At 39.8% G+C, this 15254-nt stretch overlaps 1 pseudogene across 1 annotated transcript; it reads right to left on the reverse strand.

Annotated features, from left to right (window-relative positions):
• Positions 1 to 14267: 14267 nt before the first annotated feature.
• LOC311631501 (large ribosomal subunit protein eL15-like) lies at positions 14268 to 14851 on the reverse strand (annotated as a pseudogene). The gene has a single exon. The product of its transcript is annotated as a large ribosomal subunit protein eL15-like (transcript).
• Between the last annotated feature and the right edge of the window lie 403 nt (positions 14852 to 15254).

The following is a 15254-nucleotide window of genomic DNA, read 5'->3' on the forward strand; positions in this document are numbered from 1 at the left end:
CAGCACAATCTAGCAATAAATTCTGCATGATTTAAAGTAATAGAAAAGGGTACCTTGAGAGGAAGAACTAATAGGCTTACAGAAGGGCCCCTAGAAAACAAATATCTAAGCTTTAAACTATTTTACCAGAAACGAGCAACAAAATATATTGCAGATCAAATACAGATGGGGGAAGAGGGGTTTCAACAACAGAAGATTGGCAAGGGAGCTCGGGAGACGGGGAATGGGTTCTCTCTGTCCTGAAGGGAGGCCAGTGGAGGGTGGGAGGGCTGCTTTCTCTGAAGACTGGCCCTCAGCTCCTCATAATAATCATTAAAAGTAATGTTGCATGCCTACTCTCTGGCTCGTGTGAGATTGTACAAAGTGCCTTGAACCACAATACTCCTGCAGCAGGAAGAGAGTGAAAGAGGCAGGAAAGTCTCCTGACATTCCTGCCCTAATGCAGGGAGAGGCAGTCTCTCCCTATGCTTTCATTCAGCCTCCTTTCCACAGAGTGGGGGTGAGGGTATGGGGGTGCTAGGCAGGGGAAGGATATTTTCTAACATAATAGAGATAGGTAAGACATTCCTGGTAAAACAGGCTGAAGTAGCATTCATAATTTTAGTCCAGGAGATTCAGTGATTCCATATGTTGATGAGAAGCATGCCTACCTTCCTTCCTCTTTCCCCTTCTATCTCTATCCCTCTTTCTCCTCCCCCGTTTCTTCTTATATTCCAGGAAGTTGCTCGATTTGCAAAATCTGAAGTCATGGTTTTATAGAGTATTAGGTTTATCCAATTATTTTCTCATTCAATATTATACAGGCAGTAGTCTGTCAGAGGAGACCTAATTGTCCATCCATCCATCCATCCATCCATCCATCCATCCATCCATCCATCCAGTAAATCTTTATGAACAGTCTTATAGGTGCAAGGTAGTATTTTTAAAACATCACAAGATACAATTCCTTTCATCAAGAAAAATATTGTCACTGAAACCGGTTTGGCTCAGTGAATAGAGCGTTGGCCTGTGGACTCAAGGGTCCCAGGTTCGACTCCGGTCAAGGGCAGGTACCTTGGTTGCGGGCACATACCCAGTGGGGAGCGTGCATGAGGCAGCTGAACGATGTTCCTCTCTCATCAACATTTCTAACTTTCTATTCCTCTCCCTTCCTCTCTGTAAAAAAAAAAAAAAAAATCAATAAAATATATTTTAAAAAAAGAAAAATATTGTCCAGTTCAGCTAAAATAGCTCTATGGCAAACTTAAATTATTAAGTGACAACTGAGTAATACTGACAATATAGGAGATTACAAAAGACTTAGAACTAGCAAAGGAGGCTTAAAAGAAGAAAAGGGACTTGATTTAGAATCTGAATGGATGGGGGGGATTGTTAAAATATATTTTTAATTGGTTTTTTAGAGAGAGAGGAATGGAGAGAGATAGAGAGAAACATTGATGAGAGAGAAGCATCTTTTATTGGCTTCCTCCTGCACACACCCTACTGGGGATCCAGTCTTAACTGGGGCTGACTGGGAATCAAACTGGCAACCTCTTGGTTCCTGGGTCAATGCTCAACTGCTGAGGCATACCAGCTGGGCCAGAGGATTTTATTTTTAATCCTCACCTGAGGACATGCTTATTGATTTTAGAAAGAGCGGAAGAGAGGGAAGAGAGAGAGAGAGAGAGAGAGAGAGAGAGAGAGAGAGAGAGAGAGAGAGAGAGAGAATATGAATATATTGATGTGAGAGGAAAACATCCATTACCTCTCCTACATGCCCCACTTGGGGATCAAACAGCAACCTCTTGGTGTACAAGACAATTCTCCAACTAACTGAGCCACAATGGCCAAAGTGGAATAATTTTGGATATCTTGAAGGTCTGAAAAAAGCCCTTTGAAGAAAGCAACCCCATGGAGGCCTATGTGTATGCTATGGACTGAATATTTGTGTCCTTCCAAAATTTATATGCTGCAGCCCTAATTCTCAATATGATGGGGCTTTTGGAAAGTATTTATTTCATGAGGATGGAGCACTCATGGATGGGATTAGTGCCATCACTCATTTGTGTTTCCATTACATCTCAATGAAACTTAAAAATCTGGGTCAGTTTCATGTTCTTTGGCTTGGCAGCCATTGCTATTCCTCTTTATCATGATTTTAAAACACTTGTGCAGCATCTCTAGTCTGTCTCCAGACTTTCTCCTTGCCACCACATGTGGGAGATAGGAATATAACATTGTGAAGTCAAATCTCAGAAAAACATCATAAAAGCAGTATGCTCAAAGAGCAGTATGCTCCACTGGACAGATAAAAATTCATATTCCCTATATCAATAATGGCAGTAGAATTTTCCAACATTAATTTCCTAGTAACTGGAGATGTGGAATTCAAACTGAGCCAGCCAGCTAGACATTCCTATAGCTTCTGATTTAGTAAGGCTGAGGTAGAATTCAGAGAATTTGTGTATTAAATCAAGATAAGAAACAACAGCACTAGGATTAGGCAAAATTAACATTTTCATCCTTGCCTCCTCTAGAACCCGCTGCCATCAGCAGGCTGCTGTCTTCTCTTCCTCTCATACCTCCTCTCCTCACTTGTCTAATTTCCACCATGTGAATCAGGGTGATCCACCCATTGCAAATAATTCCACATCTTCTCTTATAACTAACCATCTCTCCCCACTTTATTTCTTCTCACCTGTCTCCAATCACTATAGCCTTCCTAATCCTTGAGTCAAAAATAATTGGAAGGTCCCAGACTAATCACAGAGGTATTTCCTTCTCTGGGCTCCAAGTCACTACGTGCGATGAAGGCCCTGGGGTTTCAAAACAGAGATTTATTTACAGAAAATCATCTCCTTTGCATCACGCAGGTCTCTGTTGTCAGTTCTCTGGTGCGGCACTTGCTTACTACATTGGACTCATCTATGGACAACAAGTGCTATCCTGTTTTGGTTTTAGGGAAAGTTTTTAAGGCTTAGAGCAAAGTTGTTTATTTTTGCCATCCACATTTCTGAGAAGATATTTTAGATAAGCAATTCACCACTCGCTTTGATCTCAAGTTATCAGCTTCAAAGAATAACATTTTAAAATAATTTTTATGTGGTTTCTATTAGTTTGCCTGCCTTTCATGCACTGAGGCTTGTTTTAAGATGTCTCTTCTTGTTTTTTGAGCATTTTTGTCAGATGATCATGTTATATGTTTGTCTTTTGTGATAAAATTGAACAACTCATTTATAGATATAACCCAGACTTTATTGATTATCGTGTCAGACAGTGGTAAAGTGAATGCATTGCTCTTCTTTATGTGGCATTTATGAGAGTATGGAGTTAATTTCCTCTCACTCTTCCAGGAAGAGCATTGTCTTCTGTTTTGTTTTGTGTTTTTTTCCCTCCCCTTTATAACTGCTCTTAAAAAAAAAATTCCACTTTATACATTTAATATATTTGGCAGGAGGGAAGATGTTAACATTATTTCTTTTACATGATAGAGGTTAACTTTTATGTTCTTTTTGTCAGGATCAAGGAAAAAATGGTGTTAAAGGGAGAACATTTGGACAAGGGGCATAAATATGCCTCAGAGATCCCACTTAAGAGTACATAATTAAATTTTTTTGTTGTTTACTGTCTGAGATATGGTAAAATATAGTAGGCATAGTAAAAAAAAAAAAAAAAAAAGGCAGTAGTAGCACTAGTTTCCAAATTTTGCTTTTCTACCCATATAATCTTGGGCAAGATCCTTTATTCTTTTATTTATTCATTTATTCATCACACAAGTATGTCTTGAATATCTTCTATGTGTCAGGCATGGTAAAAAGCACTGAGATTAGAGGAGCAGAACACAGTCCTTGCTCTAATAATGTGTGGCTGACATGAGAATGTGACTCATGGATCTCAAACAAAACATTATGCTCCTTTTGTCAAGTAGTAGGAAATACACAGCATTACTCATGAAGTAATCTTTTCATTTAAAAATTTTTATTAAGAAAAAATTAAATCATTTGCATAAAAAAAGAATACTATAAATGTCTTTACCCTTCTTTAACTCTTACCCAATTTATTCAGTGAGTAAATAGCATGGGGGAAGATGGCACCATTGTAGATTAAAAGATATATAACATGTTGCAGCTTCACTAATAGTGGAGAGTCTTGGTTGGAATAGTTCTCCCTCCAATGGCAATTATGAAATTTGGACAATATATTTGTAAAATTTATATTAAGGAACTGGAGAGTGACCCAAATTAAAACTATATGAAAGTCTATCCTTTTTTTAAAATAATATATTTTATTGTTTTTTTACAGAGAAGAAAGGAGAGGGATAGAGAGTTAGAAACATCAATGAGTGAGAGACATCAATCAGCTGCCTCCTGCACACCTCCTACTGGGGATGTGCCCTAGACTGAAATCGAACCCAGGACCCTTCAGTCCGCAGGCCGACGCTCTATCCACTGAGCCAAACCGGTCTTGGCATGAAAGTCTATCCTTGAAAGAAGAATTACATGAGTGAGATTTGAAGATTTGCAGGCTCCTGTGTACACAAGCAGGAGCAGCAGAAGCCACCATTTTGTGGCAGACAGAGCAGGAAATTAGAGGGATAATCCAGGAAGGGAGAGAGCTACACAATGGGAGAGCTCCAAACATACACGTATAAAGTCACCTAAAACTCTGGATGATTGCTAAACCATATAAAGCTAGGGAAGACACCAAGGGGCTTTGAAAATTAACAGTGGCTGGAAGCTGAATGAATTGAGTGGAGAGTTGATTTGCTGCTCACCAAAAGAAAGGTAGAGTTGAGTTGAGTCCAGCCAAATGGACTGTTTTCTAAAATAAGAATTTACTCATCAGAACATAAGAGAATACAGAGATATTACACTGTATAATTCATAATATCTGGTTGCCAATCAATGATTACTAGATGCAGAAAGTAAACATAAAATGTACTTAAGAAAAAACAAACAAACATAGAGTAAAAACTGTTCCGAAAGAGATCTAGGTGATGAAACTTGCACACAGGAACTTTAAAGCAACCATCTATAATAATAAAAGTGTAACATACAAATAAACCAAATGACCAAAAAGTGGAACAACCTTCTGGATGACCATGCAATGACACTCACTGGTGCCAGGTCAACCAAGGTGGGTGTGATGAGATTGGTCATGGGACAATGGTGGGCCTCCCGACCAATCGCATTGCACCTGCCTTGGTTGGTTGCCATCTGTGCAATGCTACCCCCTCCCCCCGCCCCCCCCTGCCACATCTGGTCACCTCCCTCTGCAGGCAATTACTGGCCACCTGCAGAGGGAGGCCCTGGCAACCCTCTGTAGGGCCATCAATGGGGGGGAGGGGTGTATCCACAATCACCCCAAAGAGGGAGGTCCAGGCCACCTGGCCAGCAGCCATAGAAGGAGACCAGGCCACCTGGCTGGTGGTGCTTTGTGGGTGGGTGGGGCCTCCCTATGCAGGGTGATTGGTCTGGGGACCCCACAATCAATCACCCCACAGAGGGACGCCCAGGCCAGCGATGCTGTGGCAGTTGGGCGGGACTGACCAGCAATTGTTCACTGAAGGAGGCCCAGGTCAGCCAAATGATTGCACCCCGTGCCTATCACCTGCAGAAGGAAGTGATTGGTGGAGGGGGGAAGCAGTAGGGAAGGGGCCAGCTGCCAGCAGCAGGGTGAAGGAAAGCCCTGATAGGCCCTGATCATTGGCCAGGCCTATGGATCCTACCCATGCACCGTGGAGTCCAACCAGCTGGATCCAGGACAATTGGCTCCCCCAACCTCCCACAGCCCCTCACACCAGCTGGCCCTGCCCCCAATCAGGACTCCCCCCCTCACCTCCCAACCTGACAGGAGGGAGGAGGGAGCCCAATTCCTCATGGCCTCTCCCCTACCTGGCATTGGTGACAGAATATGTTTAAAGACCAACTATTGGCACAATATAAGTCTGAAGCTGAAAGAAGCCGTTGTCATGGACAGAATGTATCTGAAGACCTACTATTGGCACAGGCCAGGCTGAGGGATCCTCCTGAGTGCATGAATTTCATGTACCGTGCCTCTAGTATTAGCTATGTCCAAAAACTTAGGGAAAATATACACACAATGAATGAAAAAAAGGAAAATTTTAGCAGAATTAAGTATTTTTTTTGTTTTAATGAAAAAAGCTTTCCCATTCCTAGTGTCTGTCCTACCTGTCTAGGTTTGGACATCTCTTCTAAGTACTAGGCTCTAATTTACTCTCACTAGGCAGTGTGAAGACACAATCGATACTAGATAGCATCACCTATTTTATCTCAGTAAGTCTGACTTCAGTGGGGAAGATAGTGGGTAATGGTATTAGTTGTGTGATGGTGGTAAGTGGTGCCAGACAGAACTGAAATGCTAACTGAATATTAGGATGTAAAAAGGAAAGTATTCTAAATTTTTGCTCTAATTAAGTGAGATTATACATCTAGGGTATTTCCCATAAACTTTGCCACTTCATCACAGCCAAAGTTATGTTTCCTCCCATGTTTCTTGAGAAAAGAAAGGATTTACACATAGCAATATCTACTAAGATGACTTACTTCTAGACATTAATATTGTAACCTATATGGAAAGTTAGGTAAAATCCCAGAAAACCCCATTTTTTTCTTCTCCAAAGCAAAAGGGAGATTAGATGAAATGATCTCTTTGTATCTATAACATTTAATATTTAATGAATTCTAGACCTGGATTGTGTTTTATCCAAACTCTTATCTTAATCATTGTAATACCTATCCTGCTTACTCTACAGAGAAGTTATAAAGAACAAATGAGATAACAATAAAAATAGCTGACATTTACTGAGGAATCACCATTTTCCAGGCATACTTCTAAGTGCTTTTTTTTTTTTTTTCACGTAATAACTCACCTAATACTAACAACAATAAAGTAGGTACTATTTTTATTAGCCACATTGCACAGATAAGGAAACAGAGTTAAATATCTTGGCAAATTCTCCCAGTTCAGAAGAAAATGTAGGATTCCACCCTACTAATCTGTGGTAAAAATGTGGGAATCAAGCATTTTCAGCCCTTGTTGTTAAGAAAGTAAATTGGTACAATCACTACATAGAACAATTTAACAATAGTCCTAAAGCTAGATGCTCACTCCTACAAACTGGAAATTTCACTCATGATATTCACTAAGAGAAACTCTTGTGAATATGTAGCAGAAGACATAAACAAAAATGTTCACTGAAACATTATTTGCAAAAGGGAAAAACTTGACCATCAATAAGTGAATGGATATACCATATATATATATATATATATATATATATATATATATATATAATATATGAGAAAGAGAGACTCTACAAACAATTAAGTGAATGTGTATCAATATAAATAGATCTAGAACTATGGTCTCCAATATGGTAGCCACTAGCCACATAAAGCTCTTGACAACTTGAAATATGGTTAAATATGGTTAAAGATATATGTTAGAATAATATTCTGGATGTATTGGGTTAAATAAAATACATACTAAAGTTAATTTTACCTGTTTCTTTTTTCTTTTTTTGATGTGGCTATTAGAAAATGCTAAGCTACATATGTGTGTCATAATTTTATTGGACAACATTGATCTGGTAATTTGACTTAAAATAAGCAAGCTACAAAATGATAGGAACTGCATGAAATAATCTATTAATACAAAAAATATAAAGTAATTTATTATTCATAGAGCATATATAAGCAATTAAAATACAAAAATATGGACTGAAGTTGTACCCTCAAAAGTAATAGTAATAATCATCCTTTAAGTCAGAGGAGATAGGGGGATAAAACTTGGAAAGGAGGAAAAAATGAGAACTTTTATTTGTAATATTGTTTTATTTATATAAACAACATATCTGAAGCAAAAATAACTAAATAATCATATTTGATCATTCTAGAGTGGTATTTATGTTTTGGTATTTTATTTTAACATTTCAAAAACGAAACAGAATTAAAAAATTAAAATAAGACTAATAATTTTACAAATGTAGCCACACAGTCATTTTTATACTATCACACTTTTGCCAACCTTCCAGTCTTTAGGCATCATATTAAACCAGAGAATCCAGCAAAGAGCTCCTTGGGGGTACCCACGTAAATATGAGGACATTAAAAAGAGAGGCTAATGAAAGCTAATGATTTTTCCTGACTCTAAAAGTAATATGTGGTCATTGTAGAAAATTTGGAATTTAGGAAAAAGCTGACAATTTACCAAAAGCCTATCACTAAGGGAAAATCACTGGATATTTTGGTTTATTTTTTTTTTCAGTCTGAATATTTGGATTTTTAGTTTTGTTAAAATAAATGTTAAAATAAAATATGTGACAGATATTTTAAACAAACCCTGTACAAGATTGGTTTGTCTTTAATAAAAATAATGTTTGCCTTGGGGCTTCAGATTGGGCTTATGAAAATTAAAGAAAATAAAAAACAAAAATAAAACCAATACCTAATATTCACTAAAGGCTGTACCCTGCATGTTACATACATCATATCATATTTTTTCCGTTTAATTTAAATTACCTCTTTCTTTCTTTCTTTCTTTCTTTCTTTCTTTCTTTCTTTCTTTCTTTCTTTCTCTCTTTCTTTCTTTCTCTCTTTCTTTCTTTCTTTCTTGCTTTTTTTCTTTATTTCTTTAAATTACTTTCTTGATTAAGGTATCACATATTTGTCCTCATCCCCCCATTTCCATCCCAAACCCCTCACCACGCATGCTCCCACCCCCCTGTTGTCCGTGACCACTGGTTAGGCTCATATACATGCACACAGGTCCTTTGGTTGATCTCTCTCTCTTATCCCCACCCTCCCCTACCTTCCCTCTGAGGTCCAACAGTCTGATCAATGCTGTTCTTGTCATCATATCATTTAAACTACTTTCCAATGTAGAAACTACTATAATTTCCATTTTACACTGAAAAAGAATTAGGTACATAGAGGTGGACATGAAGGTAGGATTCAAACCCAGAGAGTTTGATACAGAGCCAACCTTTAAATCTCCCAGGCAGGTCCCCGAAGAGTGAATCTGTGGTTTTATGTTGAGTGTGTGTGTGTGTGTGTGTGTGTGTGTGTGTGTGGTGGGACAGTGGCATAGAATATAATCTGTTGCCTTTATCCCCTCCCCAAGCCACTGTCCAGAGGCCCCTACATCTCCATTACTCCAAATACTCAAAATTCAGATGGGAAGAGGCCCAAAGCCAATGTGAATGTGCACTGGAGCTGAGGCTATGGAAAATGTCCTACTGAGAGGGTCAGTTCAGCACTCAGATATGCCTTGTGTTGTTACAGATTCAGAGATTCTCTTTGCAGTCACTATCTCACTCTCAACAATTCTCAAAAGGCTGCAATTGTAACAAAGAACCCCAGCGCCCTGGAGTGATCAGTATCTGAGTCTATGTATTTCTTCTTGTGTCTGGACTCATACACAGGTATAAGTGATGGAAAGATAATTTTAACTCACATTTAACACTTGTTGAGCCCTCATTATGTGCTTTGCCCAGGACTAAGAGTATTACATATTTATTTAATCTTAATAAACCCTATAAATAAGTTTCTATTATTCCCATTTTATTGATAAAGACACCGAAACTTAAGAGTTTGAGAAACTTGCTGAGATTACAGATAGCAGTAACAGTGATGCGATTGTCCACTCTTTCAAACTAAGAACTACAAACTGCAGAGTCCATAGTCTTCCTCTCTCCGTTATCACTCCTCAGTCTATGAAGACTTTCTTATTTCCTTTTGCTAGCCAGTATAACATGACAATGTGTGAAGCCAGTAGAAGAAACATATTTGATATAGAATCTCCCTGACACTGATACAGCCAATCAGATGACTCTTATCTTTTACTAGTATAAAGACATCTTTGCCTTCAGTTTCTCCCACCAGGCCTTCCAAGTTTGGATTGGGTGCTTATTGCCAACTCCTGGTTCCACCTAGTTAGTGTTCAGGAATGGTCCATAACCCCAAAAAGCAGTCTTTAAATGGCTTGTTTTTGCATTGCATCTTGCAGTCCTAGGAGGAAACTTGGACAATTACCAGCTTATAAAAATAAGAGAAATTAGAACCATGCTTAATAGAAATGAGGCCTGCCAGCGATCAGAGCCAGGAATTAACCTTTTGAAATGTGACGTGAGATGGGGGTGGTGCGGGGGATGGGTTGGGAGAAGGATGAATCAGAGTGGGAAGGCAGCATTAGCCAAAAAACTGACCAATAAACAGATGCTGGGCACTTAACAAACTAGTAACTCCATAACTAATGGAAAGGAAGCTATTTTCAAGTCAATTTTTTTAAATTCCTGTCTCTTGGAGGCTGAGGAGCAGTCATCACTGGGGACCTTGACAGCTGAGATTACATGCCAATGCATCAGCTGCTGGAACTCAGTCACTCCCTTGATCGTAAAACAGCACTCCATCACAGTACCTGCCCATGTATTATTGGTATGGGCCCCAACAAGTGTTTGAATTTCATCACTGTCCCAGGTCCTTCTAAAGGCTTGGATCTTCATGATAATGCATACAAATGATGAGTATATTAGCAAGAAAGCATGCACACATAAGATGTAATGAATTAGTGGGGTGGAGGGACATCCAAGCTTGTATCTGAGACCTGAATTATTAATGCAGAGATAAATTGTACACAGAGAAGAGAGAGTAAAATAAAAGGGGAAGGGAACAAGCTCCTCATATCCTTACTCTTCAGTCCTTTAACCTAGATAAAGAAATGGGAATTAAGTGTGGTCAAAATCTATTTTATACAACCTCATCTGTTTACATTGACTGTCTCTTCTGCCAAGGGGTGCACATTGCAGGAAGAAGAACTATGTATATTCTGGGAAATGAAATCAATGGGCCAATATTTGACTGAAAATGAAAAGGCCAGAAGGGCAATTGGACAGTTGTGTCCTTCAAATTGTTTTGCATACATTTTCCCAGGCTCTAAGAGCAACATTTATCTGGGGGAAGGCAGCCCCTGTCTTTGTACTCCATGTGCAGGCTTAAAATGAATCTCCCTAGTCATCCAAACATAAAAAAGCTGTTCTCACGATTCCCACCCTTCCCGATGGCCTATAGGAGTGGGACTAAACAGTATGTCTATCAGAAACAGCCCTGGCAGTCACGCAGATCTCTCTGGACAGCTTTTGGGACTTGCTGAGGTTCTTCTTTCACAGACAGAAGAGCGGCACTGTACCTGTGGCTCAGCTGCAATATTATCCCTGGCAAGTCCTTTAAGACTAAAACATAAAACAACTACTGATGTAAAAGGGGTATAAGACCTCATGAAATGGGATTACCGGTCGAATTCAGAATTGACTCAGCAGCTCCCATTAGTGACAACATTAAATTCCCAACAATTAGTCAGCAATTAGACTAAAGGGGGATGGATATTTCTGGGCTGCTGAGGCCCCTCTGGCTCTCCATTTCTAAAAAGTCATTGACCACTTTAAACACCAGAAGAAATGGGATGAGAAAGGGGGTGATTTCGGTAGCAGGGTAAGGCTGAGTCTTACCCATCACGTTTTCTTGTGGAGATTAGTCTGCACTTTTTAATCAACTGGACTTCCCAGGCATGGTTTGTTGGTCAGCACTGCAGTTTTGTGGGCCTTCTATCTCTGTGTTGGCATTGCCACTCCTTCAAAACACCTCCTTCAAAGTTTCCAAAACTTTGTCCCTTTGTCATCATTAGCAATATATCCTTGGAGCCGAAACTGGTTTGGCTTAGTAGTAATATATCCTTGGAATTCAGTAGATTTTGGTTATTTACTTATTGGTTTAAAAATATCTATATAAATTTTTTTTATTAGACACATGGCTCCTATGTTCATCAGTTCTACTTGCATACTATTATAAACATGTTCTACTGGTTACTTGTAAAATTAAGGAAAATTTTTTCCTTTAATGTCAAACCTTTAAAGGACTTTCTTAGAGAGGCAATTGGTAAGATGAAGAATGTGGGTAAGAATCAGGTTCTGGAGTCAGACAGTGGGGTTCACTCTTTGCTCCTGTCACTTAAATAGTTGTGGATTTGGAGAAAGTTACCTCACCTCTCTAAGACTTTCTCCTCATCTATAAAATGAGCATGACACTATAGCAATCTCTCTAGTAAGGTCTGTTATGAGGCTTCCATTACACATTTAGCACAAAATAAGAACCCAGTATTATTACTAAAAAAATAAAGCATGGACCATAATCTTGTGGAATTCATAGTACATAAGGAAATCAATCACTTAAAGACAAATAATGATATCAGGACAAAAGTGCTACAATAGCAATGAAAAAAGGTCTAATAATGCATAGGTGAGGTAGCCATTTATTTTTTTCAGAAAGAATCATGAGGCTCAGCAAGGAAGTATTGTTTGATCTCACTTAAGAAGTGAAGGGAGAAGGTTCTAGGCAGAGGAAACAGCAAGAGAAGAGTTAGAGAGCCATGAAGCAGGAGAGGATGTAGTCAGGAATTTAAGAGCCCAGCCCACACGAAGGGATGCTGGCTTTCTGAACTTTGGGAAGGATTAACTTCTGTTTATTTCTGAGAGGCCTGTTGCATAATCTAGTTAGAGTCAGGAGGGACATTTTTCTTTAGCCTGATAACCCATCTTTTGCATAAGATGAGCTGGCCAGGAAGGTAAGTGTGAAACATGTTATGGAAGAACTGAGGCAATGGGTACTTACCCAACATTTCTGTTTGTCACATTGGTTGAGTCAGCACAATCCAATCAAACTTGGTTTGTAACTCATTGACTTTTCATTCAAGAGCACCACATCCTAATTGTGTACATTGTCACTCACTAAGTCAGGCAAGGGAGAGAGAGAGAGAGAGAGAGAGAGGCTTCCTGGTCATATTTACCTTGAAATTGTTTATTTACTTGTTCATTTGTTCACAGAACATTTTATGTGTCACACCAGCCCTCTCAATTTGTTTGGTCCGCCTGATTCTCCAGAAGGTCAAGGGATGACTTGTTCATCATAATTATTGAACACAGCTTGTTTTAATTTTAGATTTAATGCCTGGGTAATATTTTTTTCTTTGCCTTTATGTGAAAATGTACACTAAAAACTTACACAACTTCCTTTATAAAAATGAGGATATTTGAAGCGAAAGTCAGAAGAGTTTTCTTTCTCTCTGAGTTCAGGAGGTCTCAGCCTTTGATGAGAGGGAAGAATAAAGCTTGACCAATGCATAGTTGAAGCATACAGACAAATCAAGAAAAGTTTCAAATGAAAAGATGATGACTGAGCCAAAGCTTCACACATTCTCTCAATGCTATTGAAGAAACATGTCTTAGTCTACTTATTATAAATGTCCTTCTTAAAAATTATTTTTTAGTTATTTTAGGAATAATCTATTCCTAAATACTAGAGGCCCGGTGCATGTAATTCGTGCATGGGGATGGGGTGTCCCTCAGCCCAACCTGAACCCACTCCAATTTGGGACTCCTAGGGGGATGTGTGACTGCCAGTTTTGACCCAATCCCAGGCAGTTGGACATCCCTCTCACAATCCAGGACTGCTGGCTCCCAACTGCTCCCAACTCCTAACCACTGCCATGCCAGCCTGAACAATGTCTAACTGCTCCCCTACCAACCTGGTTGACCCTAAGTGCCCTCCCCTGACATCTTGGTTGCCCTTAAGAGCCCTCGTCTGCTGACCTGATTGCCCCTAATGGCCTCTGCCTTAGACCCCACCACTGTGGCTTTGTGCTGAAGAATGTCCAGATGGATGTCCAAAAGATGTCTGGTCTAATTAGCATATTACCGTTTTAGTGGTATAGATAAATATACACCCCTAAAAAGTTATATTATTTTACATGCTTTAAATTACACAGTACATATTCAATCTCTTTTACCCTGTTCCCCAGCCCCCCGCCCCCTAAATATATCATTGATTTTTTTTACAGAAAGTAAGGGAGTGGAATGGAGAGTTAGAAATAACGATAAGAGAGAAACATTGATAAACTGCCTCCTGCACACCCACAACTGGGGATGTGCCTGTAACCAAGATACATGCCCTTGACTGGAATCGAACCTGGGACCCTTCAGTCTGCAGGCCAATGCTCTATCCACTGAGCCAAACTGGTTAGCCTCCCCCCACACACACTTCTTCTTTTTTAGTTTTTAGATTATCCACATTTATAGATATGGCATTAATTCATTTTTCCATTGACTTTTTTTTTTTTTTTTAGGCAGACATGACTGTCCTAAATTGTTTATTAGGTTAAAATTTTACAAACATTACTTATATTAGCGGTAAAGGTGGGAGAGTATTGCACCTTCTCTAAGCTGCATGTCGAGAACCACCATTAATATGGTGGAACTTATGGCCCTTCCTTCTTAAGGCCACGGCTCTTGAGGCCTGCAGATGTCAGCCCTCGCATCTCCCTGTGCTTGTGGACTGGTCTGGTGATCCACTGGGTGTCAGGATTTCTTCTGATAGCTTTATGGGATGGATCAATGAGGACAACCGTGAAGAATTTGTACGTGGAATCTTCACCAACCCAGTAAGAATTCAGGACTCTCAGAGCCCCACAATGGCATCCAGCTCGCTCTTTGGCAACAGATTGAAGACTGAGCAAACTTTAGCTGGTTAACACCATAATGGACAGGTTTGCCACAGGTCACACCCTTAGGAACAGGGTGCTTGTGGCCACCATGGCGCACATGAATCTGTTATAGGACATAGCCTTGTTTGGCCTTGTAGCCCAGCCTGCGCACTTTGTCAGGCCAGGTGGGAGTGTGGGGAGGGGGGCTGTGGAATGCAGAGAGCTGGGGGTACTGCCAGCAGCACACCCTGAGAAGGAAGCGCATTACATCGGACTGTTTCTTACTCCATAGCTCCTGGATGTACTTGTAAGTGCCCATCTTGGTTACCTGATTGCTTTGGCCAGACGGAAAGGCTCCATTGATTTTTAGAGAGAGTAGGAGAGTGATAGAGAGACACATCAATGTAAGAAACATCCCTTCAATTGCCTTCCTTAAGAGCCCTGGCCAGGTATGTTCCCTGGCCTGGAATCAAACCTGCAACCTTTCCATGCACAGTATCATGCTCACGCTCAACCAGTCTATCCACTTCAGGCTGGCTGTTATACAATTTCTGGAATTTTATTTCGATTAATTCTCGCAAAGTCTGTGGTTTAGGTATTATTCACATTTTGCTGATGACAAAAAAACATCAACCAACCTCTTTATTCTGAGACATTATTCTTCCCACATTGCTGTGTTTTCCCATAGGTGTGGGCACCATGTCTGCAGGAGAGCATTAGTG

This window comes from Pipistrellus hanaki (assembly GCF_964339955.1).
Source record: "Pipistrellus hanaki genome assembly, chromosome: 1".
Taxonomy (NCBI): Eukaryota; Metazoa; Chordata; class Mammalia; order Chiroptera; family Vespertilionidae; genus Pipistrellus; species Pipistrellus hanaki.